Raw genomic sequence first — 25,114 nt, forward strand, 5'->3', positions numbered from 1 at the left:
ACCACCATGTAAAGGGATATATATATAGGGTGCGCCATCTCGAGCTTCGATATGAAAATATTGAATAACTTTGGAAAACAACAAAAATTCATGGAAAATGTTTTATGTTTATTTAGATTGATCCTTTACAATTCATTTGAGTTAGTTTTTGAAGGGTCTAGAAAATTTCTGGTTTCAGCAGGACGGGGTCCCATGTCACACAGCGAACGAAACCATGGAGTTTTTGCAGCGAAATTCCCTGGATGCGTTGTGTCAAAAAGGGCCATATCGACTGGCCGGCGCGTTCGCCGGACTTGACCCCGCCGGATTTCTTTTTGTGGGGTATACATAAGCAAGCTCTAGACCATCACAGATCTCAAGGAGATTATTCGCACCGAAATGGCCAATATATCGGCCGATATGCTCAAGAAAGTAATGGAAAATGCTCGAAAAGGACACTTTTTGCCATCAAGAACAAAGGAAGTCACTTAGTCAATATTGCGTTAAAAACTAACTCAAATGAATTGTAAAGAATCAATCTAAATAAACGTAAAACATTTTCCATGAATTTTTGTTTTTTTCCAAAGTTATTCCATATTTTCATACCGAAGCTCGAGATGGCGCACCCTGTAGTTGGACTTGGAAATTATGCGAAGCCAATATGGCGATCGCATATATATGAGTTAACACCCGAAATAATAAGATCAACAAAATAAAAGATAGGGTGAGCATAGATTGCGTAATTGAGGAAATGGTATTGCAATACCATGCCTTCAATAAGTTCGACGCCCCGCGCGCTGAGCTTGCACTTTACAATCATGGGAACGCTTAACACCAAACGCCCAAAGTTGATTGAACCAAGGCAAGTGCATTCAACAACAATAATAATAAGATCGGATGACACGTGCGCTGAGCTTGCACCTTCTTGACCATCGATCGTGGGAAACGCTTATCCCCAAAGTTGAGTGAACTGAAGCAAAGTGCATCCAACAACAATGACTAATAGTGAATCGCCCAATTACAATTAAGATTGGCCAACAGCGACAACGACATCAGCAATTGCGGAAGCCAAAACAAATAGAAACAAAGAACGTCAGCAGAAGCAGCGACAACGGCAGAGACGGTGACAGCGATGGAGCGACGCGTAGCTATAAATTAAACCTGTAAAACCTAATCCAGTTAGTTCTTAATCAAACTCAATAAAGTAAAGATTGATTTTTTTTTATAACAAATTATAATCATTCTTTTAACTGGCGCCCGAACAGGGACCTGATTAAAAGCCGCGAAAGGATACTAAGTTCCGCGTCCCGTGAAGTTCAGAAAAGTTTCTGACGTTTCGTTTAACCTCCGCCTAATAAGTGAGAAGTGAATAAGACTCGAGACCCGGAAGTGCAAAAATACCGTTTTAAAGAACGCTATAAAATTGTACTCCTGAAAAAAAACAGGACTTGTACCTAGCGGAAAAATCAGGCCAAAAACTTATCGCCGTGATCCCTTTAGTATCCGTTCGGAGGGAACGTGAACCAAAGTACAGAGAAGGCCCCTTAGTAGACCCACACTCAGGAGAGATCGTTGCAGCGTGGGATAAAACGGAATCCGCCGATCCTGTCGTCACGAGAGCACGCCGAGATATGTTACTACTGTAAGCATAGTTTTAAGCAAACCGAAAACCTTAAAAATCGAAAAATACAAACACACCAATTACTGAAATTTTAAAAATATTACAAGATACACAAAAATCTACGAAAATAAAAAATATAGGAAACACACTTTAATATTATTTTTAAGAAACCACAACAATTTAAAAACTCGAAAATTTTTATTAAACCCCCCAATATAATTAAAATTCTCTAGAAAAATATTTCCGAATTCTGAGTGACTAAAATTGAAAAATTAGCTTAATCGTAACGTTTTTTTTGATTGCTCAAATGACCGAACAAGAGTTAGCAGACAGACTCGCCAATCTCGCCGGACCTTCATCAGTTAGTAACGCACAACTAAACGCGAGAGTCATGACCGAGAGAGATATCGAGGAAAAAATAAAAGCTGTCTTAGAAGCCAATCTCGGCAGCCTAGTGAAAGAAATACTAAACCCTAATAAAGACTTTTCTAAATATGCGGAGCAAACAATTAGGAGAGAATTCGCACACAACATCAGCGAGTTAGACAAATTACCGGACATAGTCAGAACGCTCAGAGATTTCTCGGGAAATAAGAGCGAATACTCGTCGTGGAAAAAAAGTGTCGAGAGAGTGTTAAAAATTTATGAAAATAGAATAGGTACACCAAAATTCTATGGAATACTTTTAGCGATCCGTAACAAAATTACTGGACAAGCAGACGCAGTACTAGAATCTTATAACACCCCCTTAGATTGGACAGCTATCTCGAAATGCCTAACAGCACATTTCGCCGACAAACGTGACTTAAAGACCTTAGAATATCAACTCTACGCTCTTAACCAGGGTAACAGTACTATAGTGGATTATTATCAAGCAGTTTATCAACAACTTTCCCTTATCCTAAATCAAATTGGCAACTTAGATGCTTCACAAGAAACCATACAATCTCTAACAGCCATGTACAGGGAAAAAGCCTTGGACACTTTCGTCAGAGGTCTAAATGGCAACTTGGCACAACTTTTAGCCATTAAAGAACCACATGACTTAGGACACGCACTCCATTTATGCAGCTTGCTCGAAAACCAGAATACTAGAAATAATCAGACACCGAAAATTCCATATTTAGGCAAACCACCTATTCTTCCACCCAAACCCCAACAACCATATCGGACGGTAGCCGTCAAACAAAATTTTCATCCCCATCTCTATCATAATCCAAATCAGATGCAACTAGTACCGGCAACTGTAAAAACACCAGTTTATCAGGCCAATCAATTTAAAGCTTATAACCAAGCCTACGTAAAACAAGGTGATGCAGTAGCATCCTACAGCTTACCGAAACCTCCCCCACGGCCACAACCGAAACCGGTACCAATGGAAGTGGACCAATCAATTCGCTCGCGCCATATCAATTATATGAACAAGCCGGCAAATAATGATTTTTCAGGGAAAAGACCTCTTAGCTCTTCCAATGTCCAAAATACCAGCAAAATGCCGAGACAATTTCATATCCAACCAGAGGCGGAAAACAATGCACAACAAATTTCAGAAGAAGTCTCAAGTTCAGAGCAAGAGTATTACCAGTTAGCAGAAGAAAATAACGTAAATGAGCTCCAAGAGAAATATGAGTGGGAAAGTAATGCCGAACAGCAGGAATATGTAGACATGTCAGAACTTTATTTTTTAGAATAAGTCGTTCCTCACTACCTTACTTTAAAGTAACAACGGGAACGGAAAAATACTAAAATTTTTAATTGATACAGGCTCAAACCAGAACTATATCCAAAATCAGATAGTACCAAGACCAAAATCGAATGAAAAAACTTTTTCCGTCAACTCAGTTGGAGGAAACACCAAAATAACTCAACACACAATACTTAGACTCCCTAGCATTTCAGATAAACCCATGAAATTTTTTTTACTAGACACATTGAAAACTTTCCACGGTATACTAGGTAACGATACAATGAAAAGCCTAGGAGCCATTATAGATGTGAAAAATGACAACTTAATTCTTGAGAACAAACGGAAAATTAAAATTCATCAATTAGCAACACAGGCAGTAAATACAATCGGACCACAAGTCAGTCATATGACCGAGTCCCAAAAATCAATTATAAATCTCCTCGTTCAAGACCACAAAACCCTCTTTGCTGACCCCGATACAAAGTTAGCATACACGACAAAAGTAGTAGGTGAAATAAGAACTTCGTCAGATTCACCAGTTTATGGAAAACACTACCCGTACCCCATATCCTTAAAACAAGAAGTAGAAAAACAGATTAACGATATGTTAAAAGACGGCATTATAAGACCTTCACGATCACCATATAATGCCCCAGTCTGGGTAGTCCCCAAAAAGTCCGGTCAGTCCGAAGAAAAAAAGTACAGATTAGTAATCGATTACAGAAAGCTAAACGAAGTTACTATTTCAGATCGGTACCCCATTCCCGAAATCGGCGAAATTATCGCACAACTTGGAAACAATAAATATTTTTCGGTGCTAGACCTTAAAAGTGGTTTTCACCAAATACCATTAAAAAGCTCAGATATAGAAAAAACAGCATTCGCGGTAAACGGTGGTAAATATGAATTTACCAGACTCCCGTTTGGCCTCAAAAACTCTCCAGCTATTTTTCAAAGGGCCTTAGACGATGTACTAAGGCAACACATAGGGAAAATTTGCTATGTCTATGTCGACGATATCATAGTTTTTAGCAAAAATGAGGTAGATCACGAAATCAATTTAAAAAAAGTATTCACTACCCTAGAAAATGCTAACATGAGGGTTCAAGTAGAAAAGTGCCACTTTTTTAAAAATGAGGTAGACTTCTTAGGGTACACAATATCAGAAAACGGAGTCAAAACGAACATCGAAAAAATAAAAGCAATTACAAAATTTCCGATCCCTAAAACACTAAAAGACCTGCGTTCTTTTCTAGGCATGACAGGTTATTATAGGCGGTTCATAAAAGACTATGCTAAAATAGCAAAACCGTTAACAATTCTCTTAAGAGGCGAAGAAGGCCGCATATCTAAGTCCAAGTCGAGCAGAACTGCTATCAACTTGAGCAAAGATGCGATTGCAGCATTCGAAAAACTCAAAAATACCCTCGTCTCCAGAGATGTAACCCTTGCCTATCCAGATTTTGGAAAAGAATTCCAGCTAACTACTGACGCTTCAAGCTATGCAATTGGCGCAGTATTAGAACAAAATCATAGACCAATAACGTTTATTTCACGCACCCTGTCGAAAACTGAAGAGAACTACGCAACTAATGAAAGAGAAATGCTCGCTATCGTTTGGGCACTACAAAGTTTAAGACACTACCTGTACGGCTATTCAAAAGTGACTATTTACACCGATCACCAGCCCCTCAGTTTTTCTAATAGCGTAAATAACCACAATGCTAAGCTAAAACGGTGGAGAGACCTTATTGGCGAGTATAACCATGAGATCAGATACAAGCCCGGAATAGCCAATGTAGTGGCAGACGCGTTATCTCGGGCCCCCGCGGAAATTAATTCAATCAGCTCCTCAGCATCAGCCCATAGCGATGAAAGTTCGTCACACAACCTTATTTTTTCGGTAGAAGCCCCAATAAACGTATTTAAAAATCAACTTTTTTTACTGACTGCAGACACAGATTCCTATAGTTTCGAAATTCCATTCCCAACCTACCACAGGCACATAATAAAAAGAAAATCCTACACAGAAGAAAATCTCATAGCAATTTTAACTCACAGACTCGACCCTAAAATTATAAACGGAATAATTACATCTGAAGTAGTAATGGGCAAAATTCAAAACATTTACCCCACCTATTTTAAGTCATACAAAGTAAGGTTTACTCAAAACGAAATAGATGACGTAACCTCAGAAGCGCAACAAAATGAAATAATAACTCTCGAGCATAAAAGAGCCCATAGAGATGCTAAAGAAAATAAATTACAAATTTTGAAGAAATATTTTTTCCCACAAGCTATAAAGAAAATCCAAGCAATAGTTAATTCATGTCAAACTTGTAAAGAATCCAAATACGATAGACACCCCCCAAAAGGTACAATTCAACCGACTCCGATTCCCAATTATCCAGGAGAAATAGTTCATGTAGACATTTACATTACCGAAAAACACAGTGTCCTAACAGGAATTGATAAATTTTCAAAGTATGCTCAAATTAAAATTCTAAACTCTAGAGCATCGGAAGATATAAAAAATCCGTTAAGGGAAATGTTAATTGCTTTCGGTATGCCGAAATGGATAATAATGGACAATGAACGATCATTAAGCTCAGCAGCAATCAAGTTTATGTTAGAAGATGAACTAAAAATATCAGTACACACCACTGCCCCTTATGCATCGACAAGTAACGGACAAATAGAAAGGTTCCACTCAACTTTATCCGAAATCATGCGTTGCCTCAAAAAAGACAACGGTAGCATGACATTTGAGGACCTAATTTTTAAAGCAGTTCAGGCATATAACAAGTCAATCCATTCCATAACAAAGGAAAGCCCCATAGACATATTTTTCAGAAGCACAATTTCCAATTCTGCAGAAGAGATAGAAAAGAAAAGAGAAGAAATTAAACAGAAAATTCTAAACAAACAAAACGCTGACCTACAGTACCACAACCAGGAAAAAACACTCCCGAAAATTTTTAAACCAGGCGACACAGTCCACGTAAGAATAGACAAAAGGTTAGGAAGTAAACTGACACCTAGGTACAAAGTGGAAAAAGTAGCAGAAAATAAAACAACCACCATCAAGACACAATCAGGAAAAATCATACATAAAAATAACATAAGAACATAATTTTTCAGACTATTTTTACCAACGTGCTTGGGGATAACCACGGTCCTTGACTATTCCAACTCACAAATCATCTCACTCGAAACCGGACTTGCAGCTAAACAAGACGGAACATTCAAAATCATCCACATCTTTAATTTGCAGAGCTATAAGGACACTTTAGCGAAATTAGAGGAATCATTTTATTCACTTAACTCATCTCATCCACTACACCCATACCTTTCCTACGAACTAGAACAGATTCACAACGATTTACGCATACTCCGAACACAAAAGAGACCAAAAAGAGCAATAGAAACAATAGGTACTGCGTGGAAATGGCTAGCAGGTTCACCAGACCACCACGACTACGAGATCATAGTCAACAAAATAGATGAGCAATTAGAAAATAACAACAAACAAGTGGTAATCAACAAATTAATTAATGAAAAAATAAACCAACTTACTAAAACTACCAATGCTATGTTAAAAGTTACCCAGAGCTCGGAAGAAATAGCAAACCAAAATGCTAATATTTTAAAATATAAAATTCAATTAATTAAAGAAGAAATTAATAACATTATTTACGCAATCACATGGGCAAAATCTAACACAATAAATTCATTTGTATTCACAAGCACAGAAACTAAAATAGTAGAGGACATTTTCAAAAAAGAAAATAACTTATTTTTTAACATAGAGGAATTATTAGAATTTGCTAAAGTTAAATTAGCCACAAACGGCGATGACCTCATTTATATTATTAGCCTTCCAACCATCAAAACAGATAATTGTAGAACTTTAAAAATTAAAGCACTAAAGAAAGCCCAAATGATCAATGATATAAAATATGAAAATTTGTTAGAATGTAAGAAACAATTATTTGCTATTAAAACACCTTGCGAATCCCATAATGATAAGACAGTCTGCAATACAGAAAATTTGTTAAACTTAAGTAACGACACTTGCGTAAATGCTCTCCTGAATCTCCGAGAACCTCAATGTAAGATGATCAACAATCAACACATCCCAGATTTCGAGGAAATACTGCCTGGAACCATATTGCTGAACAACTTCAATGGACCAGTTCTGCTAGACGAAAAACTTCTACAACTGCAAGGCTCTTTCATTATTCAATACCGAAATTCAACGGTAACTATTGGCGAAACTATCTACAAGTCGAAAGAAATCAACTCGGTCGAACCAGAGCCTCCCTTATTCCAACTTATGGGAGAGAAGACTAAACTAGAGGAAGTCCTATCTCTTCAAATGATCAAGGAATTAAATCTTGACAACACAAAGGCGCTGGAAAAATTAAGAAGAAAATCGATCATAGAATCCTCAGTCAGCTTCGGATCCACCATCATCCTACTCCTACTAATAATAGGATCGGTCACGGAACTACTACGAAGACGTAAAACAACGAAAAGTACTGCAGCCCCTGTACCAGAAACGCGAGAAGAACCCCCACATTCCGGACCTGTGCTGTATTACATTGCGACCGAGGACAGTCGCGCTTAAGGAGGGAAGAGTTAACACCCGAAATAATAAGATCAACAAAATAAAAGATAGGGTGAGCATAGATTGCGTAATTGAGGAAATGGTATTGCAATACCATGCCTTCAATAAGTTCGACGCCCCGCGCGCTGAGCTTGCACTTTACAATCATGGGAACGCTTAACACCAAACGCCCAAAGTTGATTGAACCAAGGCAAGTGCATCCAACAACAATAATAATAAGATCGGATGACACGTGCGCTGAGCTTGCACCTTCTTGACCATCGATCGTGGGAAACGCTTATCCCCAAAGTTGAGTGAACTGAAGCAAAGTGCATCCAACAACAATGACTAATAGTGAATCGCCCAATTACAATTAAGATTGGCCAACAGCGACAACGACATCAGCAATTGCGGAAGCCAAAACAAATAGAAACAAAGAACGTCAGCAGAAGCAGCGACAACGGCAGAGACGGTGACAGCGATGGAGCGACGCGTAGCTATAAATTAAACCTGTAAAACCTAATCCAGTTAGTTCTTAATCAAACTCAATAAAGTAAAGATTGATTTTTTTTATAACAAATTATAATCATTCTTTTAACTTATGTATGAAAATTCGTGCTTATCTTTGAACGAAATAAAATCCACCGGTGAAGCTGATCTTTTAACCTGATCTGGCTCGTCTGGACCAAAATGTACGTAGGGGGGTGGCTTCCTTCTGAAGAAAAAGGCACTCGACCGAAAAATGACTTGCGTCGCGGGAATAATGAAAACTTGGGTTGAACTTGAAAAAATGCACTTTATTGAACTAGGTCAGTTTTTACACTGGTTGGATGTAAATGCAGGAGAGGGCGGCAGAGCAGTGTGGAGACAATTAACAGACCGATAGAGCGAGATGAGAGTGAATCTGGAGAAAACTGCTCTCTGGTCTGTTAACTGTTTCACTGCCATAAAAAAGTGTCCCGTCTTGGCGCGGACATCCCCACTTGGTTTTTAAAGGCCTGTCGATGTCGTACAGGCCGCAACGGAATATTCTCAGGGAGAGTTTTAAGACAGACTTAAAAGCGCCCAGATTGCGTTCAGAAACAAGAAAAATGCTTCACGACAAAAAAGAGTTTTTAAAGTTGGAGACAAAGTCTAAGTGAAGTCCGACTGGAGGCTGGGTAACAAACTCAAACCTCTGTGTGAGGAAAATAACTTTGATTTGGATCTGGGGACCACGGTCCGCATTAGGGGAAGGAAGGTCCACAAACCCAGTTTGAAGTTTCATAGTCAACCTGCTTGCTTAATTACCTTTATTTTTGTAACATTAATATAAAATTTTAGTAAAAGAAATCAGGCAGGCAAACCACGACAAGGTCCGAAAAAGGACTCCAGGTGTGGCGAGTTCAACAATGCTAAACATAACCATTTGCCACGAAGTGTTGAGTCTTCTTTACCTTTACCGTCTAAGTGAACGTAATCTGAGATTCATTCAAGGGTTTGGAGAAAAGGTGCAAAATACAGGAACACAACAAATAGCGTTGGTTAAGGGAGTCCTTAATTCTGAAGGGGTGTAGTTAACTAAGTTAACCGGACCAAAAGTCCATACCCAGAAGGCAAACACAACAGATTTGCATAACCGCTGGGAACCGCCAATTCGGCTAGCTTAAAGTTTTTTATTGTGGAAGAATAAGGCAATAGTTGTTTACCTTTTATTCACCTGCTCAATTCAAGCTCCCCATTCTTAAAACCAACCCTCAACTTCTTGTGTTCTTTCTCTTAAGAGAGCTTTTGAAGCGAGGTTCTTGCATTCTCAGAAATCTCTGACTACATCAACTACACTACCATCAAAAGACGCGTATTTATTAGGCCTTATTTTAGGAAGCCAGCTACAGCTTGGTTATCCTGACTCTGGAGATCTCCCAAACTCTTTTAATATGTACATTATAAACAATATCAACGCATTTCCGCGTCAGTATCGTATGTCGCTTTTTTTCGAAATTGAGATTTTAATGCAAAATTGTTAGGCTCCTAATGTCTCACTACCTTGTGAAATATTATAACTGAAAACCCTATAGTTCCGATAAAAATTAAGTTTAAATTTTATCGTATGTTACAGTGCTCCTAAGAGATTTAATAAAAAAAGCTTCTCCTGTAAAATTGGACTTTTCAACATACGATACATTCACGGAAATGCGTCGATATTAACATCACTGTGAGGAGTCTTAAAACTCCCCAGAAATCAAGGCGCAGCTCATAGACGTCGAGTTCAAACTGTAAGACCGCGTACATTGGATTCGCACTAGGTGGAGACATCGTTAATCAACGGGCAGTCATGTAAAACCCATAAGAGTGAATGTGTTAACATGAGTTAATACCGAACGTAACCAATTCCCAGCGCGAATAGCATTAAGAAGACGAACCATTCTACTTAGCTGAGTCTACAACGCTAAGATCTGAAAGATTCTAGTAAGGGTGTTGTAAGAATGTGTCAAAGGCTTGGAAAAAAATTGTCAGCGGTCCAGGGTCCTCACCAGAAAAAAATATATATAACTGTGAGAATAGTTTATAATGTCAATGATTATTTATTCAAACGTTAAATTAAAAGTAAAACTAAGGGGAGATCGATTTCATACACATTCTCGAAAGTAACATAAAATAACAAAATTAATAATTCGGCTGCTTGTTTTTCCACGACTGCTGACTACTTTTTGACGACAGCTGCTTACGGCGCACGACGAACGACTCTCTTTTCATAGCTCTCTTCTTATGCAGCTCTGCCAGCACCAGCCACCAGTCCTGCCAACTCCTTGCCTTTTTACATTCGGCCCTCCTGACCACCGTCATCCGACCCGGATGACAACAGCTCCTCGTTTTCAGCAACGTACTTCCACAGCTTCATATTGTCACAGCTTGTCGCCGTGATCCTTGGTCCCTCGATGTCACCTGCAGCTTTTTCCACATCGTACCGGCCGCTTCGCTTGATCCTGATTATTTTGTATGGTCCAAGGTATCCGCTAGCCAATTTCCTGCCTGCCACAAATTGAATCCTTTTGATGGCCACAAGATCGCCCAACTTATAGCCATACGGTGAACGACGTTTTTTATCAAAGTTTCTCTTGTATTCGTCCTGTGCTTTTTGTATATTTTTCTTGGCTTCGGCGCGCAACTGCTGTCTGTCTTCGTTAAACTGCTCCACTAACTCCTGTTTCAACAACTCCAGCAAACGGTCATCAGCTTTGGAATTCATCTTTGCGCCAAACAAAATCTCAAATGGTGAAGATTGTGTTGATGCGTGTATTTGCGAATTTATTGCCGTTCGCACACGTGGCACATACTTAAACCACTTCGTCGGTTCGCCATTAGATAATTTGGCAATTATGGCCAAGATCGATCGGTTGACCCTCTTAATTTGTCCATTTCCTCTGGGGACTCCTGTAGTCGGCCACACGTGCTCAATCACGCTTGTAGTGACGAATTCCTCAAACGCCTTTGAGGTGAAAGCCACACCTCTGTCGCTTATGATACGCCTTGGGAATCCAAACACTCCTGCCCATTCGCTTAGCTTTCTGATCACTTCTTCATGACCCGTCGACTTTACTGGGAATAGCCAAACAAATTTAGAAAAGGCATCGACGACTTACTTTACCCTCCAGATGTGGTATGTAATACTGCTGCTGTATTGCGTGCATGGCGAAGTGACCAATCTCATGAGCATTTCTGATAATTTCGTGTTCCATGATCTTTGGGACAACCAGCAGTTCACTCCCTTCTGTCTTTTTAAAGAGCAGTCCACCCTTAACTTTGTAGTTCTCGTATGGGCCACTTTGAAGCAACTGGGCAACTGCCTTTATACGGTCATCATCTTGCTGCGCTTTTCTCAGTCTGGCGGACAACTCGGCTGCGATAACGTAAACGTCTTGCGGATAGCGGCTTAAATGATCGACGTGCTTCATCCTCTCGCCCTTCCTGTGCTCTATGTCCGGACTAAAGCTCTGTATGTACAAAATCCATTGCTCGACATCTCTTGGCATCTCCTCTTTATACGCGGTCTGCTTGAAGGCTGCACAATCCGTTATCAGCTTAAAGGGTTTGCCTAACAAAAAATGGCGAAACTTTTTCAGTGCCAAGTAAGCTGCTTTAATCTCGAGGAAATAACTGTGTTTTTTCGACTCGGCCAACGACGTCTTCTTGCTCCAAAAGTATACGGGATGCCAACTTCCATCAAACAGCTGCATGAGCACTGCTCCGAACCCATCCTTGGACGCATCAGTGTGTAACTCTGTGGATGCTTCCCTGGAGTATAGGTGCAAAACTGGTTCACTCGTCAGTAATCCTTTTAGATTTTTAATGGCTTCTAATTCTGCATTGCTTTTTGTTTGTTAACGGTCGGGCTGTCTCTGCATAGCGTGGTATAAATTTCCGAAAGAATCCAGTAAGTCCCAGAAATGATTGAACTCCTCTGATATTTTTAGGCGTACCAAATCGGTTTACAGCTGACGTCTTTTCGGCACCTGGCCAAACCTTTCCATCCGCCACCGTGTGTCCCAAAAAGGATATGCTCTGCTGCAGGAAACTGCACTTTTTCCATTTGATTTTTAAGTAGTACTTGGCAGCTACTTCCAACACAGCTCTCGTCTTCTGCATGCATTCTTCGACCGTTGCGGCATATACGATGATGTCGTCCACGTAGATTTGCATTATGCCATCGTTAATCAGCTTTTGGAAGACGTGGTTCACGAATCGACTGAATGCTGCTGCTGAATTTCGGAATCCGAATAGCGCTTTATTGAATTCAAAGAGCCCCTCTCTGGTGATGAACGCTGTAAGGTGCCTGCTTTTTTCTTCTATGGGCACGTGGAAATATCCGTTCTCTAAGTCCTTGATCGTATAAACCTTTGCTGCTTGCAACTTGCCGAGGACATCTTCGATAAGTGGGACCGGAAACAAATCCTGCAGCACCATACTGTTCAGCTTGCGATAATCGATGCATACTCTCAGCGTGTGATCCTTCTTTTTTGTTACTGCCACTCTGCTTGCAACATAAGATGACGACTCTCAAACGATACCCTTTTCCAGCCACTCCTCAACTTGGTTTTTTACAGCCTCAGTTTCCTCCATAGTTAATCGGCGTGGCGCTTGGCGAAACGGTTTGATGACGCCGTCGGCAACGATCTTTAGATCGATCGGGCACTGCTCGTGGATTATTGACGGCTGGAATGCACTTTCGATCATTTCTTTTACGCTGCTTTGGAACTCTGGTAGAGCTGTAAATAAATTTGGATCTTCAAATATGCTATAGACATCGTTTGGATACTCATCGGCAACTTTGTCTTCGGCTTCCAGACTTCGAAATACGTATCCCTTCCCATCGGCAGTAAACTCGAACTTTTTCAGGAAATCATGTCCCAAGAGTGCGCTGCAGTCTATTGCACCCCGTGAGACAACCAACAATTTTTGCATTGTTTTCAGCTGATCTACCTCGACGTTGGCGTTAAAAAATCCAATCGGCTTTGTATTTTTGTTGCCCAAGCCTCGCAGTGTTGAGGTACTTTGGAAAATTTCGATATTCCCCAACTCTTCCAATACAGCTTCATTAATGATTGTCACGTCCGAGCCCGTATCCACCAGGCACTCAACTTCAACACCGTTTATGGTCACTTTCTTTAGGCGACTGCGATCCACGATCGGGACGCTTTTTGGACAATCCTTGGATGTATGCCCGTTCTCATTACAGCTGAAGCATTTTGTTTCTGCGTTACAATCCTTTCGCTTATGTTCTGAAGATCCACAGTTAAAACAATATTCCTTTCTTTTCTGGTCCGGTACTTGTTTGTTTGGACCCACTGTGCTTTCATTTTTCCTTTGAATAGCTCCGTTTTTTTCGTTCAGGCCGTTCCTTTGGTTGCTCTCCTGTTGGATCAGATCGAAAATCTCATACTCTTCTTTCAACTCTTTGTATGACTTGCACCGCAACATGGCAACTTTGAACTCGCTTTTTATTTGCTGCCCGTTTACAATGTAACGCAAAACAACAGCCTCCTCAGCGTTTCCAACACTTCCCAGCCTCTTCATATGCAGCAGATACTCGTGAAACGGTTCATTTTTTTCTCTTCTTACGATCGCGCAACCACTGGTGTGCATCGGCACTATTCCGGCTGCACTCAAACTGAGCCATCAATTTTTCCTTCAGCTCACAAAAGTCTGATTCCAGGAATAACTTGGCCGTGCCGATCATTTTTGCCCTGGCACGAACATATTTTTGCTTCTCTGTCAGCTCATACGCTTCCGCATTTCGCTCAAAAATTTCGAACCACTTTAAACCGGCACCGATATTCCATCAAATTCATGTACGATCTTGTCAAAACTATTTGGTGGTATGTTTCCCTTATTTTCTCTTTGCTCATCGACTTCGACCTTGAGTGTGAGCAACTGGATAAGCTGCTGCATTTTTATGCTCATATCACCAATTTCTGCTGCTACGTCGTTCATCTCTGTTGTGACAACTGCGCCGGCGACTCCTTGCTTCTGCATTATTACTTCGTCTTCGCTGCTATGCCCTTCTCTTTCATTCCTTAGATCAACTCGCTCCTGCTCCTGCTTTTGCTTCTCTTTTCCGCTCGTTTTCGTCTGCTTAGCCAGCGTTCTCTTCGTTTTTGTCATGTTTGGCGACAACTATGGGCGACTGAACAAATTTCAGAAAATACGCCGTTCTTAGGAATTTTGCAACGCAATTTCACAACTTGGCCCTTGAAATTCGCCACACGACTGATCTTCTGCTTTACAACTTTACAACTGATATTCTGCTTTACAACTTTACAACTGATGTTCGGCTTTACGACTGATTTTCGGCTTTATTGCATTTTATTTTGTCTTTAAACAGCTTAATTTTCTTCTGCATATCCACTTTCACGATCTCGCGCACTCAGACTCGGTTGAGCCCCCAAATGTGAGAATAGTTTATAATGTCAATGATTATTTATTCAAACGTTAAATTAAAAGTAAAACTGAGGGGAGATCGATTTCATACACATTCTCAAAAGTAACATAAAATAACAAAATAAATAATTCGGCTGCTTCTTTTTCCACGACTGCTGACTACTTTTTGACGACTGCTGCTTACGGCGCACGACGAACGACTCTCTTTTCATAGCTCTCTTCTTATGCAGCTCTGCCAGCACCAGCCACCAGTCCTGCCAACTCCTTGCCACTTTACATAACTGAGATCGATCATAATCTCATAATCTCTATGCTATACGGAACACGGCTTTGCTAGTTGACCCCTGTTGATTGTAGCCTTCGGTCTTTATACTTGCTCCAACCACACTTCGAAGATCCTGTCGCCGTCCGTTGGGCCCGGACTTTGTGTACAGTGGCACGTGGTGCACTTTCGCGACGATGGGTGAATGGGAAGTTTTACTTGCCCGGCTTCACTCCACGGAGGACTGCGTCTGTCTCCGATCAAGGCCCAAAATTCACTCCTCGGTGATAGTATACTGTAATACTCTGCCTATGTTTGGCTATGATTGCACGTGTTAATTAGCGCAGTAGGCAACGCCAGCGCAGTGCCTGTATTTGAAACTTCTCAAAGACAGAGGCCCCGATATGCATAATGCTAGTGATGTCGCGGTCCTTCTTAACATTTTTGTGGCGGCGGCGCTCTGCTGCGGCTCCGCTTTGCTGCGTCGCTCTGACCTGTCTTAGATAATTATGTATGATCCCGGGTGTCATCGGCAGCGGCTCTGTTTTGCTAAGTGGACTGCGCTTTGTCTCTGCTCTCTCCTCTGACTTGGATTTTTTGGTTGTGCCGAACTTTGCACGATCTCTGACTCTGTCTTGCTGACCGCTGGGCCGCTGCTTATGTATGTTCGATGCTTGCGTAACTGCCTCAATGTCGTCGCCTCTTTTAAGTTGTTATAGTTTCTGCCTACACTGAAACCAGAGTGCAAGTCTGCTAGGTGTCGGGCCGACGGTATCCAGACCAAACTTCGGGTATGGAGAGTATAAAAGTAACCTTAGTTCATTAATTACAAATAACAGTTGTTTAGAGGACTACAACTAATTTGTTGCTACCGCTTTATGCACTTAATAATAAGGCCAATGTTTTGTGATTTAAATGAGATTTGATTTTTGTATTTGGATTGCTGAGTATTATTTGGTTATGTTTATGTACAAAGTTTATGTAATTTGTGTATACACGATCGCAACCGACAATTTGGCGAAACGTGTGCTTGCGAGGGTGAAGCGAGAACGAACGAAAGTTGAATGTATGTCTAATAAGTTTAGCGTTGCGAAAAGAAGTGATAATGAAGATAATGTTGGGGGTAACGTCATGGTGTGACAAGCCGCTAGCTTTACGGGTGTTCAAAGGGGTATACGTCGACAGCCCTATGGTGCCTGCCATCTAAGAACAACAGAACTCCGAGAACCGGAGGTCACAAAGCCCAGCACGGAGTAGTAGAGGCTAGGGAACTTGGTGTACGCCTGGACCATCGCACAGTGGGCGATTTGGCCTCGCTAGCGACATTTAATTCAAGTTTTAACTTTCAAAAAGCTATTATTTTTTTTCACAATTCGATAATAGATACTTTGATTAGATTTATCCAAGCATTTTAAAAGCTCAACGATCAGCTGATCATCAGCTTTGAACACAGCATATGATTTTGTAAAGAGCTTTACAAAATTTTACCTGTTTGCGCGCATCGAATTCAAGTTCCTCGGAAATTTACAATTTTTAGTGAATTTATTATAAGTTTGGTTTTTTATTAATTTCAAGGTATGTATTTAAAAAAAAAATAATGTTTGTGACCGGTCTATAAATGTGTAGCTCATAAAACGTAGTGGTAATTCAGTGTATTAACAACGAGCACGGATTAGCGTACACCTGTCTTTCGTGGAGTAGAACTTACCTGATTCAAGTGGATTCAGTCTAACTCTTTTATTAGCCGAAAGTGTGAATCAGTGACGTCCAATGTGTGTAATATGAACTGCTAGTACTTGCTAGCTTTCAAACTATGGTACTTTTAAGGCACAATGTCAGTAGCAAAAAGAGACCCTTTTTAGTATATTTTAGTATTTTTACTATGCCTCCGTCTGATTTCGGTAATTCCAAATAAAATTCTAGCCTTTTTTAGATAAAGTTTATTTATGAAATATGTTAATTGAAGTTAAAATAAATAAAAGTAAAACAAACTTTTATATAAAAAAAATTTTTTTTTAATTAAAAAAAAAAAATAAAAGAAAATTTAAAAAAAAAATTTTTAACTTAAAAAATTCTATGATTTTTCTCTGATCAGTGAAAAAAACCTACTGAAGACATCTATTTTAGTTTAGAAGTTATTAATTAAATGCCGCTAGCGAGACCAAATCGCCCACTGTGCATCGGTGAGAGTTGAGCGAGCGTTCGGTGGGCAGGACGGAACAGAGCAAGAAGTAGGAGGCTGCAGTTGTGCGCCTTGAGAGCACGGCACCTGTTCATTCTAGTCTGGCAACGGTGACGCTTCCCAAGCCCATTTAGTCCTACTCCCATCGGTTCAGCGGCGGCAGTCAACTCTGATCGTAAAGGGAGCTAACACACCCGGGGAATCTCCCCCGGGAAGAACTAAGAGATCGAAATTCTGTCAATCCGAGATAAAAGTCCGAATTCTAGTTGCGTTGTTATTTTTTTGTTGAACATTCAGGTACAATATATTTGGTGGGACGAACGCATAATCTAGCGATTCCGTAGCGAGCAGAAGTAAACAAATCAGTTTGTTACATCTGGCGTCCAACGTGATTGTCCTAACAGACAAACAAATATAATAAAGATGGTGTTTGCAGATTTCTCTGTAATGTTAATGTAAAGCGGGGATCGGGGCGTAATAAAGCTTTCTCGCTCAGGCGAATTTGGCCGCCGCTCTCCCGCTTAGTACTTTAGGTTAGCATGTAAGAGAAATTTATGGAATTAAAGTTGTTGTGCTGGGGGCGTCCGACTTGAAGGCAGCAAACTCCTGTGGTCAGCGACGGCTGGCGGTGTAAGCTGAGGGGGCAAGAAAAACAATCGGCGATCGCGGAAAAGAAAAGACCTTAGATTTCACTCGTGGCGCGGACCGGCCGGGCGTTTAATTCATGCGTTGACGTATTTGGAACTAACTTATGCTAATCTAAGCTAGGCGCTTGGAGGCGCAGCGGAGACTTTTTGCGCTCGGGGAGTGGAGAGCCTGGACGGCCGAGCGCGATATGCTCAAAGTTCCGGGAGAGGGAGAATGCGGTGTGGGGAGAAGCTCAGGGAGAGGGAGAGCGGGAGAGGCCTGAACATTCCGCCCCCCTTGCAACCGCTGGCGTTGCAACATAACTAGCCCTGGTTGCAGGCGCCGGACAGGATCCAGCCGAAGATGGTCTTCTGGGCTACTGGCAATCCCTCGGCGACCAGGTGGAATCCTGGTTGGATGACCTTGGCGTAGACATCCGCACCCAGGACCATGGAAATCGACGCCGGCAGATAGAAACGCTTGTCGGCCAGCGGAAGGTCCTTGTAGCGGCCGACGACAGATGAGTCGATCGCTCGGATGGAGGTGCGGACGCCGACGCCGGGTTCGATCTTGAGGACGACTTCCAACGCAGCTCCCTCGACGACTTTCGATCCGAGGATCGCCGTGCACACCCTTTCCTTTCCGACATTGGTGGTCGGCAGACGAATGCTGGACGCCAGGGTGGCGTCGATACAGCTTTGAGGCGAGCAGGGGTCGATGAGCGCCACGGTGTCCACGATCTTCGGACCCGCCTCCAGGGTGACCAAAGCAGTTGGAAGGACGTTGACGACGTGGTGTTGAAGGAGGGTTGCCAGCGTCGGAGCAGCGCGAGCTGCGCGAGTCGAGGGCTCTGGTGTCGAGGATGCTGAGCGCGGTGGAGACGCGAGCGCTCTGCGAGTTGGCGGATCTTGCCGGCGCGAACGCTGCTGAGAAGCGGAGCCCTTTTTGGAAGGCTTGGAAGGCTCGGTGATGTGGAGCAGCGTGTGATGCTCCTCATCGCACGTTCTGCACCGGTCACCGATACGGCAGTCCCCTTGCGAATGCTCGTGGGCAAGGCAATTTGCGCAGTACTTATTAACAAGAACTGCCCGTAGCCGCTTCTCCGCGCTCAGCTTGAGGAACCTCTGGCACCTCTTTAGAGGGTGGATCCCCCTGCATACTCGGCACCGGTAGGACTGCGTGCCTCGAGTCCGCCTGCTCTCCAATGCCTGAGCGTTGGTCTTACGCGGAGCCATTGCCTACGGGTTTTGGCGGTGGAATATGAAAAAGAAAAAAAACAAAGGAATATGTTTTATAATGGAATGATTCGGGGCTTACGGACTACGGATAACGACGTTTGGATTACTGGTGCGGGAAGCCTCTCCGGGAAGGAGAACAGTTTTGGCTACTGGACGCCGGACAATGCCGCGCGCCGTCCGGATGTCGACTACGCGGACGTTGCCATCGGCTCCAGGAAAGACGGAGTCGATTCTACCGAGTCGCCACTCATTTGAGGGCAGATTGTCGTCTTTGATGACGACCATGTCCCCGACCCGCATATTCTCGGTGGGACACTTCCACTTGTTGCGCTTGTGGAGCTCTTTAAGGTACTCGTCCTTCCATCGAGCGCGGAATTGCTGATGGAGAGCTTTTAAGTGTTGCCACCGGTTCAATATGGTCTTGGATCCCCCTTTACATCGGGCTCCACTATGGATAGAAGAGGGCCGCCGACAAGAAAGTGCCCTGGTGTCAAAGCTAGAAGATCAGTGGGATCCTCTGACATGGGAGATAGCGGTCTGGAATTTAGACAAGCTTCAATCTTCGCTAGCAGAGTGGCAAGTTCTTCTTCCGCGTAGCTGTGCATTTATAGAACAACGCCTTGAAGCTCTTGACACCAGCTTCCATAGGCCGCCCATATGGGGTGCTCCTGGCGGAATGAAATGCCAGTCGAGCTGCTGATGACTATACGCATCAGTCACAGACTCTTAAACGGCCTGGAGAAAATCTCGGGACAGTAATGGGCCAGCGCCAACAAAGGACTTCCCATTGTCCGACTGCACTTGGCGAAGACACCCTCTTCTGGATACGAACCGCGAGAACGCCGCCAGAAATTTCTCGGTCGTCAGATCTGAAGTAGGCTCCAAATGGATAGCCTTGGTGGAGAAACAAACGAAAACCAACACATACCCTTTTGTAATAAGACACGCTCTACCAGTGTAATTTCTTATATCGAAGGGCCCTGCGTAGTTCATCCCCGTGTACGTGAATGGACGGGAGAATGACACTCGTTCTTTTGGCAAATTTTCCATCATCTGAACTTGCAATCTCTTTTTGTAAACAACGCAGACCTTGCAGGCATTGATAACTGCCTTCACCAAGTTTTTAATTCTCGGAACCCAATATCTGGACCGGGTGAGACGTACCACCAACTGATTACTTCCGTGAAGCGTTATGAGATGCGTGAACTTTACCAGAAGCCGAGAGAGTGAACATTCGTACGGGAGGATTATCGGATGTCGTTCATCGTAACGCAAACTTTCAGAGGCTGTTACACGGCCACATGCCCTTATCAGCCCCTCCTGATCTAGGAAAGGGTTTAAGGAGAGGATCGAACTGGAAGGGGGCACCGGAAGCTTCTGACTCAAACAGCGTTACTCGTTCGTTAAATACCTGCGCTGAGTGCAGAGAATCATGAGCCGTTCGGCGGCGACAAGTTCCTTGGCCTCCAGACGGATCTCTGAAAGCGGCGATTGTTTCTTGCACCGATTGATAAAACGCTGGACATACGCGAGGACCCGCAACGCTCTATCCAATTTGGAAAAACGATCAAGAATGTCTTCGTTCGGAATATACGCTACGTGGGCTTTGACTGCTCGCTTTTCGATCTCGGTCACGGGTAGGTCGGTCCCCTGACTAGGCCATTGGCTGCGTGGTTTTTGCAACCAAGTGGGTCCATGCCACCAGAGAGAACTACCGACAAGCTCTGGAAGGGCCACCCCTCGACTAGCCAAGTCAGCGGAATTATGTTCGGATTGAACGTGTGACCAGTTGGCTGCCTCTGTGGACTGAGTGATCTTCGTCACTCTGTTGGCAACGAAAGTAGTCCAATGGCAAGCTGGCTTAGCTAACCATGCCAACACAATGGTGGAGTCGGTCCAGCAGTGGAGACTCGAATTCAGCATCGGCATGCTGGGAAGGATCGCTTCAGCCATTTCGGCTAGCAGTAAAGCTCCGCACAGCTCTAGTCGAGGAAGCGACACAGTTTTGACTGGCGCAACACGCGTCTTGGCGGTGAGCAGGTGTACCATCGCGGTATGTCCCATCTCTACGCGCACGTAGATCGCAGCGCCGTAGGCTTTTTGCGAGGCATCACAAAATCCATGATGCTTTGAGCGAAATTCTGGGTGAAAGGAAACCCATCTTGGAATCCGGACCTGATCAAGGACCGAATAGCTCTGAAGAAAACTGTGCCACCTTTAGCACAACTCAGATGGCAGCTTATCGTCCCACCCCAGCTCCTGAAGCCAAATCTCTTGCATAAAGATTTTGGCACATACAACAAATGGTGCGAGCCAGCCCGCTGGATCAAACAGTTTGGCGATTTGGGAAAGCACCTGGCGTTTTGTGGGGGAGATTTCTGTGGGTAGATCTGGTGGAACGAAGAAAAACTCATCGGACGTCGCTCTCCACCGTACACCGAGAGTCTTGGCTGTACTTTCAGTGTCGAGATCAAGGAAATCGCTGTTCAGAAGATGATCGGCTTGGATATGAGCTAACACCACTTTGTTGTTGGATATCCATTTCCTTAACGGAAAGCCCGCGGAGTCTAGGGCACTCTGTAACTCTTTTATTGTGAGCTGAGCATCTTCCTCAGAGTCAGCTCCCGAAAGGACATCGTCTACATACATTGCACTACGAATGACCTTGCTCGCTCTCGGATGGGTGAGCTGCACGTCAGTCGCCAGCTGTTGTAGGACTCGTATCGCCAGGAAGGGCGCACAAATAATCCCGAAAGTTACCGTCTTTAACTCAAAATCTCGAATGTACCCCTCGCTGTTTCGGAATAAAATGCGTTGGAACGGGGTATGCTTCGGGTCTACCCAGATCTGTCGATACATTTTCTCGATATCGGCACTATAAACGTATCGGAAATATCGCCACTTCAGAATTTGAATGGTCAGATCGGACTGTAAGACCGGGCCAGCATGAAGGATATCATTTAGACTGACCCCATTGTCTGAAGGGCTCGAGGCATTGAACACCACACGAAGCTTGGTGGTCGTACTTTCCGGCTTGAGCACGGCATGATGCGGAAGATAATAACTCGCAGAATCATGGGTAGGAAAGACCTCTTTCATGTGGTTGAGATCGAGATATTCTTGAATGACGGTATCGTACTTCATTTTGTGTTGGCTGTCCCTCCTTAAACGCTGCTCGTTTCTGAAGAATTGAGCCAACGCGAAGGATCTGGAGTGTCCCAGAGCGGACTTTACGTTCTCCGGATCACGGAATGGCAGGCTGACGATATATTTTCCACTATCGTCTCTCGTGGTTGTCCGGAGGAAATTTTCCTCACAAGCCAAATCTGACTCTTTTGCCATTTTTATTGGCAGATCCTTCACCTCCCAAAATTTGGTGAGAAGTTGATCCAGGTTTAAATCGAATATATGGGAGATTCGAGTGGAGAAAGCGGAAATTTGCTCTTGCCTAGCAGCTGGTACTGGTCCGGTAAGGATCCATCCGAATATAGTCTCTTGACCAAGAAGAGAGCCACAGATGTTTCCTCGGGTGCCGCTTAGGAGTATGGAAGGCACCAGATTAGCCCCGATTAACACGTCTATCTGTGCACTCTCATAGAATTTCGGGTCCGCCAAAGAAAAATAGGCAGTCGCGTCTAGCTGCAGGCCAGGCTTGGTCGGAGATCGAAGTGAAAACTGGCAGAGTCTTTTAAATTCTGCTGCCAGTGTTTGGCTTAAGCCGGAGACTTGGGCTCGAATGAGCTGATGAGGCAACTTAATCAAGTTGAACAGCCTCTCAGTCATGAATGTTGCCTCCGATCCAGAGTCGATCAAGGCACGAGCTTTGAAGGTTGATCCCAGATGGCAAATGTCAATAACGGCGGTGCCCAACAAGACGGATCTATGACCCGTGGCAAAATAATTTTGCACCGTGGAGGTTGCGGCACTGGTAGTCGCTGGAGCGGTCGTAGTTGGTCTTGACCTGGGCGAAGAAGCTGGAGTTGGAGACGAGGGCGTTGAAGACGCGTTACCTCGATGCAGTAGCGTGTGATGGCGGCCGCGGCATGTGTAGCAACTATGAGTGCTGTCACAGTCCCGTAGCTGATGTCCTCGTGCGAAGCAGTTCAGACACAGCTTTTTGCCTTTGATATAGGCGGACCGCTCATCGACAGACATCCGGAGAAACCGTGCGCATGTCCGCACTGGATGGTTTTCTCTATTGCACAAGTCGCACCCTTTACCTCTGGGTTCTACTCTAGCTTCATAGCTACGTGCCGTGGAATTCGAGCCTGCTGCTCTGGGCTGAGGCTGACTAGAGCCTGACGGACGGACGTCATCTATGGCCTCTAGTGTCCTGTGACGCTCAGTGAGGAAATTATTTAACTCCTGCCAAGAGGGAACATCGACCTTGTTGTGGAGCGACTGCTCCCAGAGGGAAAGTGTCATCTTTGGAAGTTTGGCGGAGACCATATAAACCAATAGGCAATCCCAATTGTCGGTGCTAATATCGCTCGTTTCTAAAGCGGTAAGGCAAATCTGGATGGTGTCTTGAAGCTCTCGCAAAGCTGGCCCAGATTCCTGAGTGATGGACTGCACATTGAACAGTATTTTCAAATGACTGTTTACTAACAACCGTTTGTTTTCGAAACGCTTAGTTAGGTTATCCCAGGCTGAGCGAAAACCATCGTTAGTTAAAGGCGACTTTGCCACAATTGTGTGTGCTTCTCCACTCGTTTTAGAGTTCAGGTGGAACAATTTCTCGACCGGCGTCAATCTTGGATTGTTAATGTAAATCGCCGTGAAAAGGTCCCTAAACGTCGGCCAGCGAAGATAATCGCCGGTGAAGACCTCGGTATCGCACGGAGGTAGCCGACAACCTAAAGGAACATAGGTCTGGGACGGATCAGCTTGTGTTTGGGGGGTTCGAGGAGCTTGAGCAATAAGGTCTTCTATGTGCGCACCACACCTTTCGTAGACGCCGTAGCAATAATTGTACTTCGCTCGGAGAATTGGCAAGCTGTCAGCTGCACTGTCTCCGGCTGAAATCAGGCGTACATTGCACTCATCGCATTCTTTCTTGATGCGCTCCCACAATGCTCGGACCTCTTCGCGTCGGATATTTAGCATGGACATGCTCGGAGGAGTCGGTGCCGGAGTGTTGCATCTCGCTTCGAATTCACTGAGTCGATCTGAAACCTCAATGAACTGATTCAGCGCAAAATCGGACGCAGTTAGAGCCATCTTTGTGTCGGAACGAGTGAGCCTTCCTTGGGGAGAGGGAGTCTTAGTGGACGGTTTAGGTGTCGGCGGCTTGACAAGAATCTTTGGAGTTTTTGCTGGTGGAATGGAGATTTCTTATTCACACCTTCACTGGACATGCCAAAAAACGAAACCCTGATTGGAAAACGAGTGTGTTGGTCGTAAGAAACAAATTTTAGACCTTTGCTCTTGGAGTTGCACTCTTGAAAAAAATTGTCTTTAGCTGACTTGAGGAATTTGTCTCGCTAAAAGGAAACGGTCTATGGAAGCGACGAGAAATAGAAAAAAGAAAAATATGCCCAGTGGAAACGGGGTATATTTAAATTGCACATGAGCGAATATTAATTGCCAAAAAAAAAAAACCCCAGAATAATTAAATAATATTTACTCTTAATGTTTCGGATATGTAAAAAACGGAATTATTTTTTTTTGGTATGCTGGTATTTATTATTTTCTCTAAAGGAATTAAAGAAAATATTACCAACTATGGAGAAGACAGAAAAAACCAAAAAAGCTAGTTTATGCGGAGAATGGATGTTAATTATTTATTCAAAAAATAATTTATTTGCAAAAATTTAATTTATGAGCGATCAACAATGGTGTGCCGTACGGAGTGACGTTCACACTTAAATTTTATGGAACCAGACAAAGAAATAAATTAAAAAAAAAAAAATTATTTTATGTTGCTGGACAAAAAAACAAATCAAATAATAAAAAAATTAATCTCCAAGTAATTTGGTATTTTTAATTTAA

At 43.2% G+C, this 25,114-nt stretch overlaps 1 pseudogene; it reads right to left on the bottom strand.

Annotated features, from left to right (window-relative positions):
- Window positions 1-19,678: 19,678 nt before the first annotated feature.
- LOC122319864 lies at window positions 19,679-24,343 on the bottom strand (annotated as a pseudogene).
- Window positions 24,344-25,114: the final 771 nt, after the last annotated feature.

The sequence above is a fragment of the Drosophila ficusphila genome, unplaced genomic scaffold (assembly GCF_018152265.1).
Source record: "Drosophila ficusphila isolate 14025-0441.05 unplaced genomic scaffold, ASM1815226v1 contig_256, whole genome shotgun sequence".
Lineage (NCBI taxonomy): Eukaryota > Metazoa > Arthropoda > Insecta > Diptera > Drosophilidae > Drosophila > Drosophila ficusphila.